The 17,916-nt window shown below is 37.1% G+C and overlaps 1 protein-coding gene across 23 annotated transcripts in view; it reads right to left on the bottom strand.

Annotated features, from left to right (window-relative positions):
* The window catches only part of LOC111242977 (RYamide receptor-like), a 138,966-nt gene that overhangs the window by 116,304 nt on the left and 4,746 nt on the right, over positions 1-17,916 (bottom strand). For 18 of the 23 annotated variants that reach the window (XR_015319784.1, XR_015319783.1, XR_015319785.1 and 15 more), the window contains exon 2: positions 13,586-13,736. The exons of 2 other annotated variants lie outside the window; for them this stretch is intronic. The gene's annotated coding sequence lies outside the window, so the exon portion shown is untranslated. Of the gene's footprint in view, positions 1-9,551; positions 10,037-10,513; positions 10,594-13,585; positions 13,737-17,916 lie in introns of those variants that run through there. 3 more of the 23 variants (XM_086978357.1, XM_086978362.1, XM_086978364.1) reach the window with 3 other exon arrangements.

Genomic DNA, 17,916 nt, shown 5'->3' with positions numbered 1-17,916 from the left:
ATATTAGTAACTAAGAAATCACCAAGATGTGATTTGTTTTCCCATTGTTAAGTAGTTTACTGTTCTTTGTGTTCCACTCTTCAACTATTGTTCCCTCCACTCAATACAAGGTTGCTAATACCGAGCTGGATGCTAACTTACAAAGCCAGTACTAAATCTTTATCGGGTCAATGCTAGGCTAGACAATGGTATAGTTTTATTTGTACTTAATGGACATAGCCTGTTGAAAGCATTTGCATTAATAAAACTAAGCTTCTAATTAAGATAACCCTAAGTCGGGCAGTACCTATGCTTTAGCTGGGACTAAAGTATCAAACTGCAACTTACGATTGCTGCAGCTTTTGTCGAAGCTGTAACAACTGAACGACGACTGACGCTTAAAAACAAACATTTGGGTAATATATAAATCGTACTTACCAACCAAAATTAAACTAAAAATCTATTGACTTCCCAAAACTTTTTCATCGCTTTCACAACGAATTACTTAATGCAGTTGAAAACATTTTATGAAACCAGATGGGTCGTATTGCGATATTATACGTTATATTATTGGGATGTACGAAAACTTGAGGTCATTGATTTACCAGCGAGTTGATCAATATGTCCCTTTCAACACGCTCACAGATGAGAAAACATACATCTCAGCCACATATAACACTAAAAAATGTAAGTAGCATAAGATCGCGTATTTACAGGGGGAAACTATTAAGGTGATCGGAATACTCAAAAGCGACGTGTTTGTAAGAAACTAACTTTAAGAGACGCATTAAGCTCTACTGGGCGGCTTCACGGAACGTTAACAGCAGTGGATCGTACAAAGGCATAAATATTTAGCATACTTTTAGCAACCGGACTTCCTGTATTAGAGTTAATGGGAACTAACCAAACACCGTCAAAGCCGTTTTCCATTGTCTTCTAGGTACAATTTTCAGCCCCGCTTTGCACGTATGTTTTGTATACAATTTTAATAATCCAATCGGTATTTGTAAAAATGTATACAGACGATAAACAAAAGTTGACGAACGCGATGATAGGTTGTTATTGCCAAATACCACAATAAATAGACGAGTCCTTAAAGCGGACCGATAGCAGATGTAGATTCCGTTGGCCAACTCAATTTGTAAACAATAAGAATTATCCGTCACGACACGACAGTTACCCCAAAGTACACAAGGTGCAATATAAGTCCTTGCGCAATGCATCACTATAAGTAAATCTTTTGTTCTAAAAGACCCATATATTGAAGGTATAGTCAAGAAAACTGAAAGGCTTAACACCATTAGGGGTGCGTACAGAAAATGCCCTAGGTTACCATTTCAGTGTAAGAAGACAGAAGTAGAAATCCTACTAGCTCACATTGAATTCAACGTCACTGATGAGCACACGCTTGAGCGTACCAATAGGTATTTTCTAAGCTTGAAAACAGCAATTTTCGACACGAAACTACCGGATCTTACGGCAACATTTTACCAATATCTATTGCGCAAAATGATGTGAGAATGGCACACCCTCATACAGTCTCTTGCGTGCACGAAAAAGCACGCTGGCTATATGAGCACGTGCACCATTGCGACAAGACCCTTAAATAAAAGTGTGTTATCATATATATTGCATAAATTAATAATAAATTAATTTTACAATAATATTAGGCAGCGTATGATACGTAAAAGCGGTTTGGCCTCTCCGCTAATGATTCCTCTTACCTGAAAACACGTTTAATAAGGAAAACTAAAAAATGTTTATATTTACTTACGTTTTGAAAGCTAGCAGTAAACACAAATGGAGGATTCTCCCTCTCTCTCTTTATTCAGTCGCGTTCCTTCGACGTACTATAGCTCAATTGTTAGTATTCCATTTTACTAAAGATAAGAGTTGTATTCCTTGCAAAATGCTAGCCATAGCAGCTGCCTTGGATACTGCCATTTTTGAGTACCACCAGTATTAGAGGCTTTCAGAGCTTTCTAATATACTCTTCAGGTCTTTTACAAACACGTTCTATGATCACATTACGTACTACAATTGAAGTAAACACGTAGCTGTCGTCGTCCGGATCACGTTCTGTCGCATAGTACATATATTCGCGTTTCAGCTATTGAGAATTATAATAACTATACATTATTCAAACTGGCTCGTCTGGAGTTGAAGCACACATGTGCACACGAGACACTCAAGTCGATTTTGACAGGTCTGCTGGACTGGGACCTTTAAATGTGATACGACTCAAACAGATGCAGCGTTTCTAACTCTTTTAATTGGATCATTCCTACGGTTGATTTATCTAATTTTTATTATTTATTATATTTATCTGATTTATGAATAATAACTCTAGTTATAAATCTGTGATGTGGTAAGATTCTGAACGGAAGTGTTCGATTTGCCACTTATACAGAACATTGACGTGCTTCGTTTGATCTATCATGTACGTACACAGTAGATAATGCTTGCGAGAGCAAAAATAATACATCTGATTTATTTCGCCCAGGTAGCTAAAAAGAAATGTTTCCAAAAACGATTCTTCCCTTTCGCCCATTGGCTGTCGTAAGTCAAGGTTGCGATTCAGTCTACCCTTTTGATTAGTTGTTGGAATTTACTTCAATAGAGGAAAGAATAAGCCTTCTTTAGTCCCAAAGGCTAAAGGCATTGTCTTTCAAAACGACAGAGGTTGTAACGAATCCTTACGAATACTGCGAGCGTAAATACAAACAGCCACATCATTTGTACTACAGAAGCGATAGTTCTTGTGATTTCAGACAGAAAGACTAGTTTGCGACAGAAAAATCTAATTCTAGTGTATTATACACTCTAAAATTCAGCTCTGAATGATGAGTACATATTTAAATTGTCCAATCGTCCTTCAAGGTCTTCTCTTAGCAATAACCTTCGCTGGACTTAATGCCCGTGTGTCAATCACTTAAATAGTTTCCAAACATGATTGCAAAAATCAAAAAAAAACTCAGCTCTGCTCTCGTTTCCGCATTGGCTCCTTTGAACATCGGAAAACGTGCTCTTTTTAGTTACTTTTGAGCCTTCGAAAACAAAAGAGGTCTCAGCGGATTATATTTGGAAAATATCGGGCTGCAGTAACACAAGCATTGGGTTTTTTCTTCGCACAAACAAAATAGAAGTAGCAACGCACGAGCCTGTGCACTATTTTGATAAAGAACCCACATCGTTTCCTCCAAGCTCATTTTGACGAACAGAAACACTCAATCCTCTTAATAAGGTCCTTAATTACAGCAGAACCATCCGACATGAATACAGAATTCACTCTCGATTGTCGATGTAAACAATGAGAAGGCGCTTGGAATCTGACTTAGATCACGCAGTTTCCTTCGGTCTGGGCTTTGAAGCAATACCCAGACAATTGTTTTCCATGTCGTATCCTTATACCCACGTCTCAACGAAGCGCTGCAGAAAATTCGGCTACTCTTTTGTGTGTCAAGAATCTTCTCAGGCACTTGTTAACGGATCTGCTTTTCCTCACAATAGAGCACAATCATTAAGGGTGATTCGGCGATACTTCAGCATGAGTTGTTTCTGTTCGTAACAGCTGTGACAAGTCGCCGAAAATTAACGCTGTCTTCAAGGTTCTTTCGTATATCGCGAAGCTCTCGGTATGACTCTTGCATTCAACGTTGAGTATCCGAAAGTCATATCTGTAACGTTGATACCACTTGTACTTAATTTCACCACAACTGCCACCATAATGCACGTTCTTCGGAACCCCATATTCGTTCGCCAAATAAGCTGACGGAAGAAAGCTACTCAGTTAAAAGCTCTTGAAAAATACGAAACACATGTTTGAATGCTCTGAAGTTAGGCCTGAAAGTACCTGATCTCACGTCCGGTTTTGATCTTAAGTATTGCTCTAGACGGCTGGCTACATGTATTTACGTACGATTCCAAACCTCGACTATCTCACGTGCCTTATATGTAATAAACTTTTCCCAGTCAGAATCAGTTCTGCTGATTTGGAAAAAGAAATATTCCAAGATTGAACTTACAATCCCAGCAAAATTAACAGTAATGGTAAAGCAAGAAAAATATCCCGGCATCCATTTTGACTAAGTTATGCAAGCTGGCCTAAGAACCGTTACCGCAAAAATAATCAATATTACTCCTGGAATTGCTAGAATTATGCCTAACATAAAAAAGAACACAACATTTCTTATATCCGTAGTAAATTCCATTGGTTTCTTAAAGGCAAGAATCTGTATTAGACCATATTCTAATTGTTCTTTGACAAAAACATTTCTTCGCGGGGTGCAGAGACGCCCTGGTTTCAGCGTTAGAGATCATAAATCTACTGGATGGTTAATAGCCAGACTATGTTTGTGCCACTGAGCTTAATATCATAAAATCTTAAAGCGAAGCAAAGCATAAAGCCTTCTGGAAACTAAGGAGACCCTGGGGAAAGATATCTTACGTGCCTGCTATGCTTAAAATCCTAAGACATGCCCCTGAGGCATCAGAAATATAATCTCCAGTATTGAAAAAATTAGTTGACCGATCCAACACAGGATTCACATATTACCTAACATAATCGCTTACGAGGTATGGCATTTTTCAGGGTTATTCCACCAGAGTGGGATGGGCTTTTCCTACAATTTCCTACATTGCAATATATACGTTTGTCTACTGGAAACTGTTATATCAGGCATGCGACGTTCAAGCCAATATTGGAATCAGGCATTGATCGTTGATAGAAAGAATTTCGGTCCTTGTATATGTAATTCCAAAAACAAAAGAAACCTAAATTAAGAAAGAAAGGCCAAAGAAAGACAGAAGGTTCAAATTCTATGCGAAAAAAAAAAGACGATCTTGAAAGGCTGGGTTCAACAGAAAGGCAGCACACTGAGAACTCTTGCTTGAGCTCAAGCTTATCTCTAAAGAAGGAGAACCTGATCACGGTCCTCCAGGCCGAGTGATTCAGGGAAACTAGGAAACAAACCTTTTTATATTTGAAAATAACATTAATACATTATATACGCCTTATTTTGGTCGACAACTTTTAGCCATTTTTCTGGTTACACTACAGTTCCGTCACTGTACAACGCCTGCGGCTTCCTGGCGAAAAATCGTAGCAAGCGATTTTTGCATCCCTCTCATTTAAATTCCGAACTAAATTACCACCATTCTACAAAGACCGAGACGGATTATATAGTCTGATGGTATAAGATTCAGGCTGTACGGCAGGTGCATTAATATTTTCCATCCAAGTTCTTTCAACCTTTGCCGAATAGCTAAAAATGTATACGGTACGGTATTGTCATGGTAGAAGACCACGTCTTTTCTGTTCTGGTCGATTTTTACTTAATGGCTAATACTAGCCTGGTTAGCTGTTGAGAGTAACTCATTATGCACGATTTCTGTGTATTCCCACAAAAAGCATACTATTGCTTTCGACATAGTTTCGTCATAACTTACGGAACACATTATTGTCATATGTGGTGCGTTTTATCACTCGTGATCAACCTCTTTAGGGATGTCTCGATTTCATTGACTTTCTGTAAAGTTTTACAAATGAAAATACGATTATGCAGATCTTTTATGCCCATTCGTACTGCTCTTTTTCTTATAATCATCTTTCTGCAAATCGTCTAAACGTATCTGGTAGTGGACCTTTACGTGTTTCGCGTCACCATGGCGACTTGTGTCAGTTTTACAATAATTGGATCAACATTTTTCCGTCATTAGCAGACGACGACGACGACAACAACAAATATACTTCGCATCGAAATTTCCAAAATGAAGATGACATAACCATCTTTAGCTAATTTTCTCCGTTAAGGCATCTGAAGCATATACAACATATATCTTTTATCGGCCTTGGCATCGTTCGTGTCACCATCGTCATAAAATTAAAAAATAAAGTGACTTCTCGCAGAAATTTCACTCATTTTCATAGTGCTCTAGCTTAAATTTGAATAAAGACATTTCAGGCAAATTTTACTTGTCTACTACAGCCCAATTTCAGTTTTGAAGTGACGCCAATGTAGACCTGATGTGAATCATCTTATATGAAACAGGTGGTTTTAAAGGCATCTGGTTACTGTAACTAAAAATTACTCAAATACTTTAAAAAAGAAAAAAAAAAGCCTTATAAGCAAGTATGTTACAATGTCACCGTCACCGGAAATTTTGTCTGTGAATAGCAGATAAACAAGCAAGAGCATGTCGCAGGTGTGCTTGTAACCGAAAAAAATAGGGCGTTTTTTTAACTTCTTAGATCCAAACAAATCGGTTTATCTTTTACGCACAATTTTTACGTTCATCTACGTTCAATATATAAACTAATAAAAGCTGATTATATTTAAAAGTATTTTTTTTCAAATACACAAATAACTCAGTTTGAGTTAATAAAATTTGAATGTCGTACATTTTGCTATATTTTTTACAGCTTCCACGAAGAGTTGCGAATTGCTGCGTAAATGGGGAATTTCAAAGCATTGGTTCCCCACGTTTGTTCAGATGTCACGAAAATAAACCTCTCCATAGAAGCTCATAACCGAAAGAATTATTCCATTTTGAATAGGTGCTGACCATAGAATGGCTCGATCATTCAAGGAAAAAAATGAAATAATTAGAAAGAACAGATTACTCTTGTATCCTTAGAAGGACATTTGTGTGAATGAACTGAATCTTATGTAGATCTCAGGCAGAATATTTACTGAACATAGCGACTGACTTACGTGATTGACACGCCAAAGCAATCTTTGCCTTTTTCAACAAAAGCCCACCAGCTATATGCCATTAATAACTTACTAAGAGTAAAGTCTTAAACAATAGCCGAGAAATAACTAAAATCAAGTGAGTAAAAATTGCTGTAATACCGGACACTTAAAGTGGTACAATACTTACTTTTTATTATTCCATCGCACCCGTGTCGATTTTTTAACATAAAAAAAAGCAATACATTATTGTGTACACTCGGTTTCACGGCTGAAGTATTTATAGCGTCGAAATTTCACGCACAAAAATCGCAACTCCTCCATACTATCCTTCTATGGGAAAAGGAGAGGAAAATCGTTGTCTGACATTACTTCAGGGTCTTACCTCCCGTGCACGTTAGTCTGCAGCCTTCATTGTGTTTAGTTGCCTTCATTGGGTTTAGTGTGCGCTGCGCAAGACGTTTCTCTGCAATTGTGGTCTCATCAAATTTTTTCACAGTGCTCCATAAAAAATGATGTTCAGTTAGCAAATTAGATATACCAGGCGATTGAAAGGTTAGCAGCAGCGGTTAGCTGTCTGTTTTCGCTTTCGAATGTATTATATGTCTTAAATGTATTCCAAGGGTCATCGTCTTTTTGCGAATTATAAGGTCTGCATTTTGCCTCGAAAGTGTCATTTATGTTGCGTCTTTTCTTGCCAAAAAGGATACATTAGGTAACTATGGCATTTTTTGGACCATAATAGCAAATCCACAACTGCAAACTTAGCCCACGACCCAGGCTGGTTTGATTGCAGGAATGTCTGTTATGATAGATTTCACAACTTTCTAACAGATATTTGTAAAAGATAAGAGATCCTTGCGAAAGAAGAAAAACATCTAAAAAGAGCAAACATGAAGAAATACATAATAACATAGGAAAGGCAAAGGAATGCCACCAGCTGTAAATGAGCTGTAACAAATATATTTAGCATTAGGATTAGGGTAGCACCACGTCCTCATATAGGGGAAGAAACTGCCCTCCGCAAAAAAGTACACTTTAAAAAATGGCCTGAAATAATTCATGTTTCATCAATTACGAATCATTTAGGCAAATTTATCTATAATAAATTCTATAAATAATTCTAAATAAGCATGTGCGGCTCGACCTTAAAGTTGTACATCTTCAACGATGCCCTGTAACTAGTCAGTTTTGACTAATGCACACAGATGAGAATGAAATATAACAGTCTATTCGCCGGCAACAAATGGTTAACCATTTTCTGTGTCCGTTGTAATGCCCTCATTTGAACAAGACATCCATCATCTATTAGTTCCAGAGTAGCAATTGAAGGATAAAATGGTAGGCCTACTGTATAGGTACATCATTTACCCTTCGATATGAAATTAGCGAATCAGCTTATGAGTATTCAGATAAAACAACTGGCAATTCTAGGACAATTATTGTAAACGAGCCAGCAGCTATTAAAGGCTCCACGCATACCAGCTCGAGTAAAACTGGAGAACGTTTTAGCTATATTTTTATAGCTGTGGATTACACAAGGCTCTTAACTTAAGGACTGTGTATTTGAAATTCTACCGTTATGACGGTGGATCTCATATACTAGCCTTGGCTGACTCCACGTTGTTACGGATTACGTTTGCAAAGCCTGCCTATACAGTCACTCCACCGCTCTATAGGCTTGTTGATACGTTCAACAAACCGAAGCAATATCGAAAACACATCTACATAAATGTAGAACTGAAGATTAGCCCGGAATTACATAATATTTGTAAAAAATACTTTATAAAACGACTGCCTAAGGACTACGTCTTTGAACCGGCATTAATTGCATGACACTGAACAAAGAAAGTTGTCAAAATGGAACTTTGTGAAGTTTAGTGCTTCGTAATGTCTACGTCTAGGGATATATCTATATATCCAGTAGAAACCATTTTAGACTGCACTGAATGCACAGATATCGCCGTTACCCTATCACCATTTTTTTAGCAAAAGTTGCGGCCATTGTTGGATCATTTTAAAAATATCTGTTTTTTTATGACGAGCTCCTTAATAAGAAGGTTTCACTCTGGACTTTCATTGCTATCGGTAGTTCTGGGTCAGACAACGAGGTTGCTGGAAAGGAGAAGGAGGCAAAAAAGGGATCCGACTTGTTGAACATACAATCTTTTTCCTAAACATAAAGCAATACCTATAAGTATTGCTATTATATATATATATATATATAAATAATATATATAATAGCAATATAAAAAAAAGTGCCATTTAATTGACGTTGACACGTAAAGGTCACGTATTTTAGCAAATCCTTAGTTCACCACTAAACATTGAATTGCTAAAGAGGTGTCGAGCTCGAATAGTGTTGCAGTTATTGAAGCAATTTTCACAGATAGTTGCATCGAGAAGTACGATAAGTCAAACTGGTAGGTAGTGCCTCAAACATTCAAGGGTTCAATAGAATCCTTGTTTAATGTATGTTATATGACATTAGCTTAACAAATATAGCTTTCAGGACTCGTATCCTAAAGTGTGAGCGGTTCTATATGTTTACTTGCGCCTTTCGTCACTTGATTCGATAGAACCAGTGCTCAGTCAATATTCCGGATATCTGACTTTTAGGTTCTACCGAATTGTATATCTTCTTGTTAGTCTGTGATCTACTTAATTTGATAGTTCTGCTCGTTGTCGCGTTGTCCATGTGTGTCCATTTTATGCATCTGATTATATTTCTTAGGAAAAATAATATCATGATTACTAGCTCAGTAAGAGGCTAGATAAAATACGATGCACGTCATGTACACTAAAAGAGTTCAATGGATGAAAAATGCTCGAATTGAGTTTTACCGATACTTCGAAATTAACTTTTCAAATACAGCTAACCTTTATTAGATTGTTGGAGACAGCGGCTCGGTGACGGGCATACTACTGCCTGGTATTGGCCACTGCTGGCCTGTGTTGGCGTGAGGTAAGATGTTTACAACTTAACTTCATGCGCTTACTCACCACAGTCTTGATAACAATGCCGCTGTGAAATTTTTCGTTGACGGTGTTCTGCGCCCTTTTCTACTAAAAAGAACAAATAGGCTTCATGGATCGTCGACGTGCCCGAAGGGCACGACATGGCATAGAAAAGAATTTTCCTCTTTTGTGATTGCCTAAAATGTGAACGTTTTACTTTCTTATTTCGCACATTTGATGTAAGATAAATACGTCTAAGAAATTTTGTAAGCAAAATTTTTCACGCATACTTTGTGCTGCTAAAGAAAAATTCTGTAGCATCTCCGAAAAAAATTACTGTCTTGTGCTGCATCGTCGTAAAAACAATACTAAATTTTTTCTTTCGTTGCTCTTTTTCGTATAAAACATTTTCCCGCACGTAACGTTACGTGCGGGAAAATGTTTTATAGTACAATCTGTTAACATCGCATTCCTATTGTCATGTCCTATTGTTCACGGAAATAGATAGTTGCTTAGTGATGGTAGTTAAATACAAATAAATAAATTAGATAAAAACAAAAATCGTAAAGCACTATTGTATAAGAAATTAGTTGACCGCATTGGTGCTACAAACTGCAGTAGAATTACAGCTAAGAAGACTTGAACAAAGTAGCCATTTCTTCAAGAGGTTACTTAACAGTAAGGTAGCCGTCATGTTTAGACTGAAGTCGTCATCCCTAAGTCTGATCAAAAAGGGGAAAATCTTCTGTTACCTTTCTAATGCTATATTCCACCTCCTCAGTCATTTATTTGTTAAACTCTTCGAATTTCCTATCCTTTGGATAGAGAAAGAAATAATGACGTTGTTCTTCTTAACTGGCTGTTGAAAGCTTAGTAATATCCACCTTTTATTCCTGCTTACTTTTCGTGACCCATGTGACAAATGCATCAAACAGTGTTGCACAGGACGTCGCTTATCGCTTACCTATTGCCAAAAGTATAAGGAAACAAATTGAAAACAACATTTTTATATCCGCCCTGTCAATTGAGCGTCTAGAATTATTCATTTAAGAAGTCCACGTAAGAGATACGTATATTATACCTTCTTTAAGAATACCCTTTTTTAAACTAAATATCGAATAAAAAAATTTGCCTCATATTTTGTGTTGGCAAACAAATGCCTTGTGCTAAATTACCCAAAAAATCCGTGGTGTGTTAGTTTGAACGAAAACAAAAGCGTACGATTAGTACGAGGGAGCCTGCGAACTCATCTTGTTCCAGTCAACATTTAGTTTCTCAGATGTAGGAAGATATACACACACTGTTGGAAAGAGCGGCGCAGAATCGCATTTAAGCTTTCGGGAAGCGGTTTAGCACGTGACTATATGTGACGAACTTTTTGGACATAAAATTGTTTATTGACTGGTTTAAATGATCTTGAAACTGAACATCCGCCTTATGCGCGATTTGTTGATCAAAAACATAAAAAAATGCGATCGTTTTTATCATGTAAAAACTTCGCTTTGCTCTCTTTAATCCCTGTCGGTATGTATACTAAATATGAATATATGTATTAGTAAACGGCTAAGAAAATAAATAATTGATAGCTGCCATATCGAACACGGTTAAGGATGAATTCTCTAACCGCTAGCACAGACATTTCAATTTGCGACCAATAACATGCTCATATAGAATTTGATAACAACGGCAAAACCGACGTCCGACAAAACTCGTAAAAGCTACCGAACTAAAAGGGTTTAGAACTGACCTGCCAAAACCGCAGGGTTTTGTACTATCAAAGGCAGCGCGGTGTGGGTGTCTAATGTGCGTCCTTTCGAGTGTGTTGCTATAGTAACTGTAACTAAAAACACTCTGCCACGTTGGGTCAAATCTCAGCATTGACAAAGTATCATTACTAGATAGTAACACTCAGAAAAGAAGGGAAAGTAGACTATTAACAAAGACAAGGTAAGGTAAAATTATTAAGGTTCGTAATTGCTTGAATGGTTGCCGTACCGTTTCGTAGGTCTGTAGGAAAAACCCCACTCTCAGCAGAATCCACTCTGGCTATACTCCCAAGTTTGTAATGCTGTTCCTAAAACTAGATGATTCCGAGGATATAATATATATATATCAACGTTACTGATTATATATATATAATAAGTAACGTTGGGCATGAAAAAAATTTAAACCAACCAACCAACCAACGGCGTCGTCTACGTGATAGGTGGCGCTGAAGCAAAGCGTAAGCTCGAAGGTGAAGCATTATTAGCGTGCGGAAATGAGTAATCAACGAAAGAGTGTAACTAGGTAAATGCAGTGAGCGACGGTACGAAGTTATCCGATTTCCGTCGTGCCAGAAGGGCGCCGAAGATATATTATGGCAAAAAAAAAGCGAAGATATTGGTGATGGCGCGTATAAGGAAGACAGCTGTGGCTAATTGAAACAGGGTAGCAGTAAACACGCTGCATGCAATAGTGTTTTTTAACGAATAAGTTGCTAAATAACGTCACTGACATATCAAATAACTTGTGTTCTTAATGCTGAACTATATTGATTCTGTAGAAGTTCATATATATAAACTAGATCTGTTTTTACATGTTTCATCAATATGTGCAAAATCGTGTGCTGAACACTAATGAATAATATAATCGTGTGGTATGCACTAAGTGCATATATTTTTACCTGAAGATCGTATCAGTGTCACGTCGAACTGACAATAAATTAATATATTATGACAACAGAGTAGAGAATTTGTAAAATTACTCAAATGGGATGTTAGGATTTGATTAGCTAAATTCCAACATATGCAGTATTCCTTTACCTTATCGTACTAAAGATAATTTTTTAAAATATAAATACTAAGAATAATCATTGCTATTATAAGCGTCACTTAAGATCCGTAAAGTAATCGCGACATTTTTATATTAAGTGTACGACTTTTACTGAGTCAAAGGAAAGTATTCGTTTCTAAGGCAAGGCCATCAACAGACGCGATTGATAAATTAGGGTTTGCCTGCGCTGCTACAGGCGGCGACTGGAAAAGGACAGATATTTTTCTGTGATATGCAGTCTGGGAGAGCAAATACAGCTGAAGTCTTTTATTAACAAAGGTTGGCGCTCTGCCGCCGAAATACGTTGCGGTTCAGGTTTTTTAATAACTTGAATTTGGCGTTTGTAAGAAAGTGATGGCTGCTGTCGCAAAAAAAATTTTAACATCTGTTTAGCCTTTCAAATGGCTTAGATTTTGCAACCCCAAGCAAAACTGTGCAAAAAATTAATAAACCGAATGGATTTACAATGTGTCAGACATATATTGCATTCATTTACAAATATTTACAGCGAGGGTGGGTAACTTAGGCTTACAACGGCCAGAGGTAAAAAAGTCAACTTTGTAATCAAGTACATACAATTTACTGCAAAGATTTAAGGTCTGAATACTTTGCTTTGTTTTGACACAACGATAATAAGGAATCGCAAAAGCACATCACAGACTTTCACGTCCGGTGCTGCCGTTAAGTGTTATTTCAGACAGTACAAAAAACAGACAAATGAGCAGACGACCGTGCTTCGATCTTAACAAATGTCACCCAATATGGCCCAGAAATTGATTAGCTGACAAGTTAGTCAAAATGAATTTAAGCCTACCTTATTTTATGTATGGCTGAGTTTTTCATCTCTGTTGTACTTGTACGTCCATTCATTTTTTCTCGATTTCACGTAATTAAGACATGCTGTAACCTAGTTGAAAACACCCACTCAATCGCAGCTTTTTTTACATTTGCGTTTCAGTATTATATTTATATTTAGGATGGTGCATATTTTGGGATTTTTCTATTATTAATTATTATTTGTTTCTCTTATAAGAACTAAATTCGGAGTTCCCATCCAAATGTATATCGAAAGTAGTCGATTCTTTGCGAACGAACGAACGAACGAACATCTGGTATCAATAGTACGAACAGCAAGCACTTACTTGGGAGTGGCCATAAGGAAGTATCAGTCAGGTGTTGGAATTTCCAAGAATGCTACATCCATCTTTCACATGATTTGATGTGATTTAGTAAAGAGCGGACCCTATGTACGAACATCGAAGAATGACACCAGCGATATCACATCCATGATTTCTAAAATAGAGAAGAACCACCTTAATTTAATAAACACTTCCAATAAAATTGAATAAACGCTTCCATTGGGTCCTTGCAAATTGTAGAAAATCACTCATTAAGAGCCACACTTGCTTAAACACCATCATTTGTGATAACTTTAATTAAGCAATGAGCCCAACTACGTTACTTTCTAAAGTGCGCTGCCTGCTCGCCAATCAGTGTCAGGATGATTGACGAAGCTTTTTACTATGAGAGGACGTAGTATAATTATGGGTCATTTTTGCTAGCTCGAGTCACTTAAAAATATTAAGGCTAACCCTGTTGTCCCAAGAAGGACATGGCACACGTATATCTATAATAGGACAGATAAACGTGTAAGCACCACAAAATCTTTGAATATCTTGGCATAGTACTCGCCATAAGTGGTAAAAAAAAGAAAAAATTTTAGTTTACTTCGATCAACTCTTGCGCAGTCGAATCTGTAGTCTGTGTATCAAACATATCGGGATATTAAAATTTTCTTTTTCTAAAAGGCACCAATAATAATAAGTCTTTGGCCACCGCGACACATACGATACATATTCACCAATCTTGCTGTCTACACATATATAGCCAGTCCGAAAAGTTTTTAGCTTATTGCAAAAATAACTTTGTTTTTGTTGAATGCTGTTTTATTTTTTAACGTAGTCTTAGTTGTAAGTCCATACACTTTTCCAATGATGCTTCTACCTTTTTAATCCGTCCCAGCAGTAGTTGGCATGTTGGCCTGCAAAACACGTATTTATGAATGTGATGGCCTTCTTATCGGATGGAACTCTCTGTTCTCTGAGCAAAACTGTGAGCTTAAAAAGCAGAAAAACATGCCTAAATGCTAGACCTGACGAATACGGTAAACGGTCAACTGACTCAGGCCCTAATTTGAGAATTTTCACTGTGGTGACTATTGAAGTTTGAGATGGTGTTTTGTCTTAACATACGGTTAACTCTTTCATGCTCACAGTTTTAGGTAGTATATGATGAACAATTTTTTTTCCAGATTCCCACGGTTTTTGCTAACTTTCTAACCTTCCATTGTCAGCCGCCTAGTACCAGTCTTATCGGTCTTATCTTACGGTGAACTTATCTGATGCTATCGATAGTTGTTACAGATTGTACTTGTCCCACAACGACGATCGTCAATCTATAATCACCTTTGAATCCATCCGCCTAAAATTTCGAGGCGGTAAACGATAATAGAGAACCCCCGTAAACAACGTTCATCTCGGTTTAAATTTGCGTAGGTGTATTGGATTTCAAATGCAAAGACTTAATGACGATTCAATCCTCAGTTGTTTTTTTTTTTTAAAGAAACACTGCCATGGATCGGCGCCAGCGACACTCGCAAATTGATATTACCAGAACACTTGATGAATAAAACTATCTCCATATGAAGGCCACATGTCTTTTAAGCTACGTATGTATACTTCCTTATCGATTAGTGAAGTGGACCGTATAATAGGTGTAGCTACGATTTGATCTAATACAAATATAGCAAAACTTCCAAAGTTTTCAAGACTTCTTCTAATGATTAAAGCGTTTCCATCTGAGCAGCGAGTTAAAGCGTAAACGCTATAAACTGCTGACTTAGTAAATTTTACCTGGTAATTTGACAAATTGCGAAAGGCATTGCACAAAAAGTTGCAGAATTAATTGGCAACACTTCATATAGCCATAACTACTGTCTGAAACAAAGAAAGATTATTATACTTCAAATAGCGTTAATAGTAATGTTCAAAGTAAGTTCCTCGATTGAATATAATTCAGGCTCTTGCCTTAGAGGATAGAAGAAGCACTCCTGTCCAAAAAAATAGCACAATTACGTGTATTACATATAATCCGTCATATGTAACAGTTGTAATTTTGCTATATTCCAAGTGATGGTAATGACCATTTTGAACAATTTGTCCCCAAATTACTGCTAGCACTATTTAGAATACAAACTTTCGCCACTTCAGACAATTTTAACGGCTACACGAAGCATTGCCGTTCAAACCGCTCCGCTCTAAGACTGTTTCCCCAGCATCTTTTGCCGAATTAATTCAGATAAAATTCGCCAGGTTAGCAGTTTAAGCGTCCACTTTTTGTTCCTCTAGGGCATCTGGTCCACTCAAAACTAATTATGTTTGATTGAAATGATTATCTTTAAGATGACCATTATTGCGGTTTAACTTGCTTCTCACCTATAGTTGGCTGTGCATGTTTAGTTAGTAAAAAGATCAAGATTGAAGATATTTCGAACAAAAAAACAACGCAGAGTCCATACATTTCGTGCATCCACTTTAAGATATCTTTCCGAAACAGAAAATGTGGAATGGTGGCTTGAACGGGCAGGAACCTGTCAAGGCATATGATATTTCGTTGCAGCAGAAAGGTCGATTCTTTTTTTATTTGGGATAAGACAGGCTTGAGATGGTCTTGATGCAAATCTTTCACATCTATGGGTCACGTACTGGTGTTTGACTAGAGAGCAAATTGTTTGTTTGCGGTTCAAATCATCTGGTCTACCTATAGCTGTCTGTCACTCATTTGCTCAAAGCCCTATTTACTAATGCCGAATAATGGTTAAGGATATAGTGAGCCTGCTACCACGTAGCAGTTTTATGTAGGTAACATGTTGGAATCGTGACATCTGTGCCAAACATTTTCTTCACAGCAAAGACACAATAGTATGGTACTAAAGAGACACATATGAAGACCAACTGTGCTTACCTTACGGCTTCCGTGGTAGTGTCCAAAAAGATTTTAGAGTCGTAAGGTATCATAGCCGAGGGCCGGCCAAGAAAGCCAAGAAAAATAAGACCAACTATATTTTATTAACAACCTATACTCTCGACTTTAAATGTGGTGTATTCTTGTATATAGATATATATATATATATACCAACGCTTAATATCGTGACTCTCAGTTCTTGCCGTAATTTTATTAGCTCAATTTGGTTTAATTGTTTAGTACACGTGAATAAATCGCCCAGAAATTACCAGTATACAAGAGGCTTATGGCTGAGTCTCTTCAATCAATAAAAATATGTTTTCTCACACTCGGTTAATATTTTGTACTGAAGATATCTTTTGACATCTTTCATAGTTAGTTTAAGCCATAATCTATCTAAATGTTGCACCACCTGGAAGCCACAATTTGGCGTTTTTTTTTTTGTTTTACATCCAACACTTACCGTTAGAGTAACGCGGTCAGGAATTATTTCACACGACACACTCTAGGAACGAAGCGAAGTGCCTAGGCCCAAATTCGAATTAGGGCCATCACAAGCTTCCAACTGTTAGTTAATAATCTACCCATTGGTCGATATGGGAAGATCTATTCTAATCGTTTGTAACGTGTCAATCGCGACTGATCCTGTCAGGCTCCACGCTATGCCTTTGATGCCCAAAAAATCATCTACTATAGTATCTAACGTTTTAATTATATATATATATATATAGCTTGAGTTTTCATCACTCGTCACAGTAGCATTGCTCGATATTTCAGTTGGCACAACAGTATGATTTTGCCTTATCCGCTTTAAGGACGCCGATTTAGCTAGCTACTGCATTCATACAATCTCTTTAGGATACAGTGATTAATAGGGTGACGATCCTATACTAACGAAATCGTCTGCATTGAATTAATTTTCTTTTTCCTAGTCCACATACTGTGTACACATACCTGTGTAAATAAAGATTTTTTTCTTTAAAGGAAACGGGGAGTGGATCTATTACCTTTAAATGCTGTGTAAATCTAAACAAAGCCTATTTTGTCGGCAAGCCGGGGTTCGCATAACAATATTTTGGCAAACTTCTTTAACCGTAGCGAAATGCAACTGCTATCTCGGATGGCGTGAGTCTGTTTTCAATATGAATCTTTATAAACTTACTAATCAAAAGAAAATACATGGCGTTCTTTATACAGCTCACTACAAAAGTAATGATCTGATGAAACGCAAAGCAAAAATTTGCAAGGAAGTAGAGCGCTAAATACTCAATAGAAATTAATTGATATGTCACGTGCCATTTTGGCGTGCCTGAAGAAATAAAAGACTTCAATACGTAAGTTTATTGTTATTAAATTTTAGCGATCGTAAACGTCGGTCAACGATGTTTCTCTCTTAGGTAGGTATTCTACATGTTCAATTGCATTTATGATATTAAAATAATAATCTAAC

The sequence above is a fragment of the Varroa destructor genome, unplaced genomic scaffold, assembly GCF_002443255.2.
Source record: "Varroa destructor unplaced genomic scaffold, Vdes_3.0 BEIS01000001.1, whole genome shotgun sequence".
Classification (NCBI taxonomy): Eukaryota; Metazoa; Arthropoda; class Arachnida; order Mesostigmata; family Varroidae; genus Varroa; species Varroa destructor.
The sequence above is the reverse complement of the archived record's forward strand: the minus strand, read 5'-3'. Positions and strand labels throughout refer to the sequence as shown.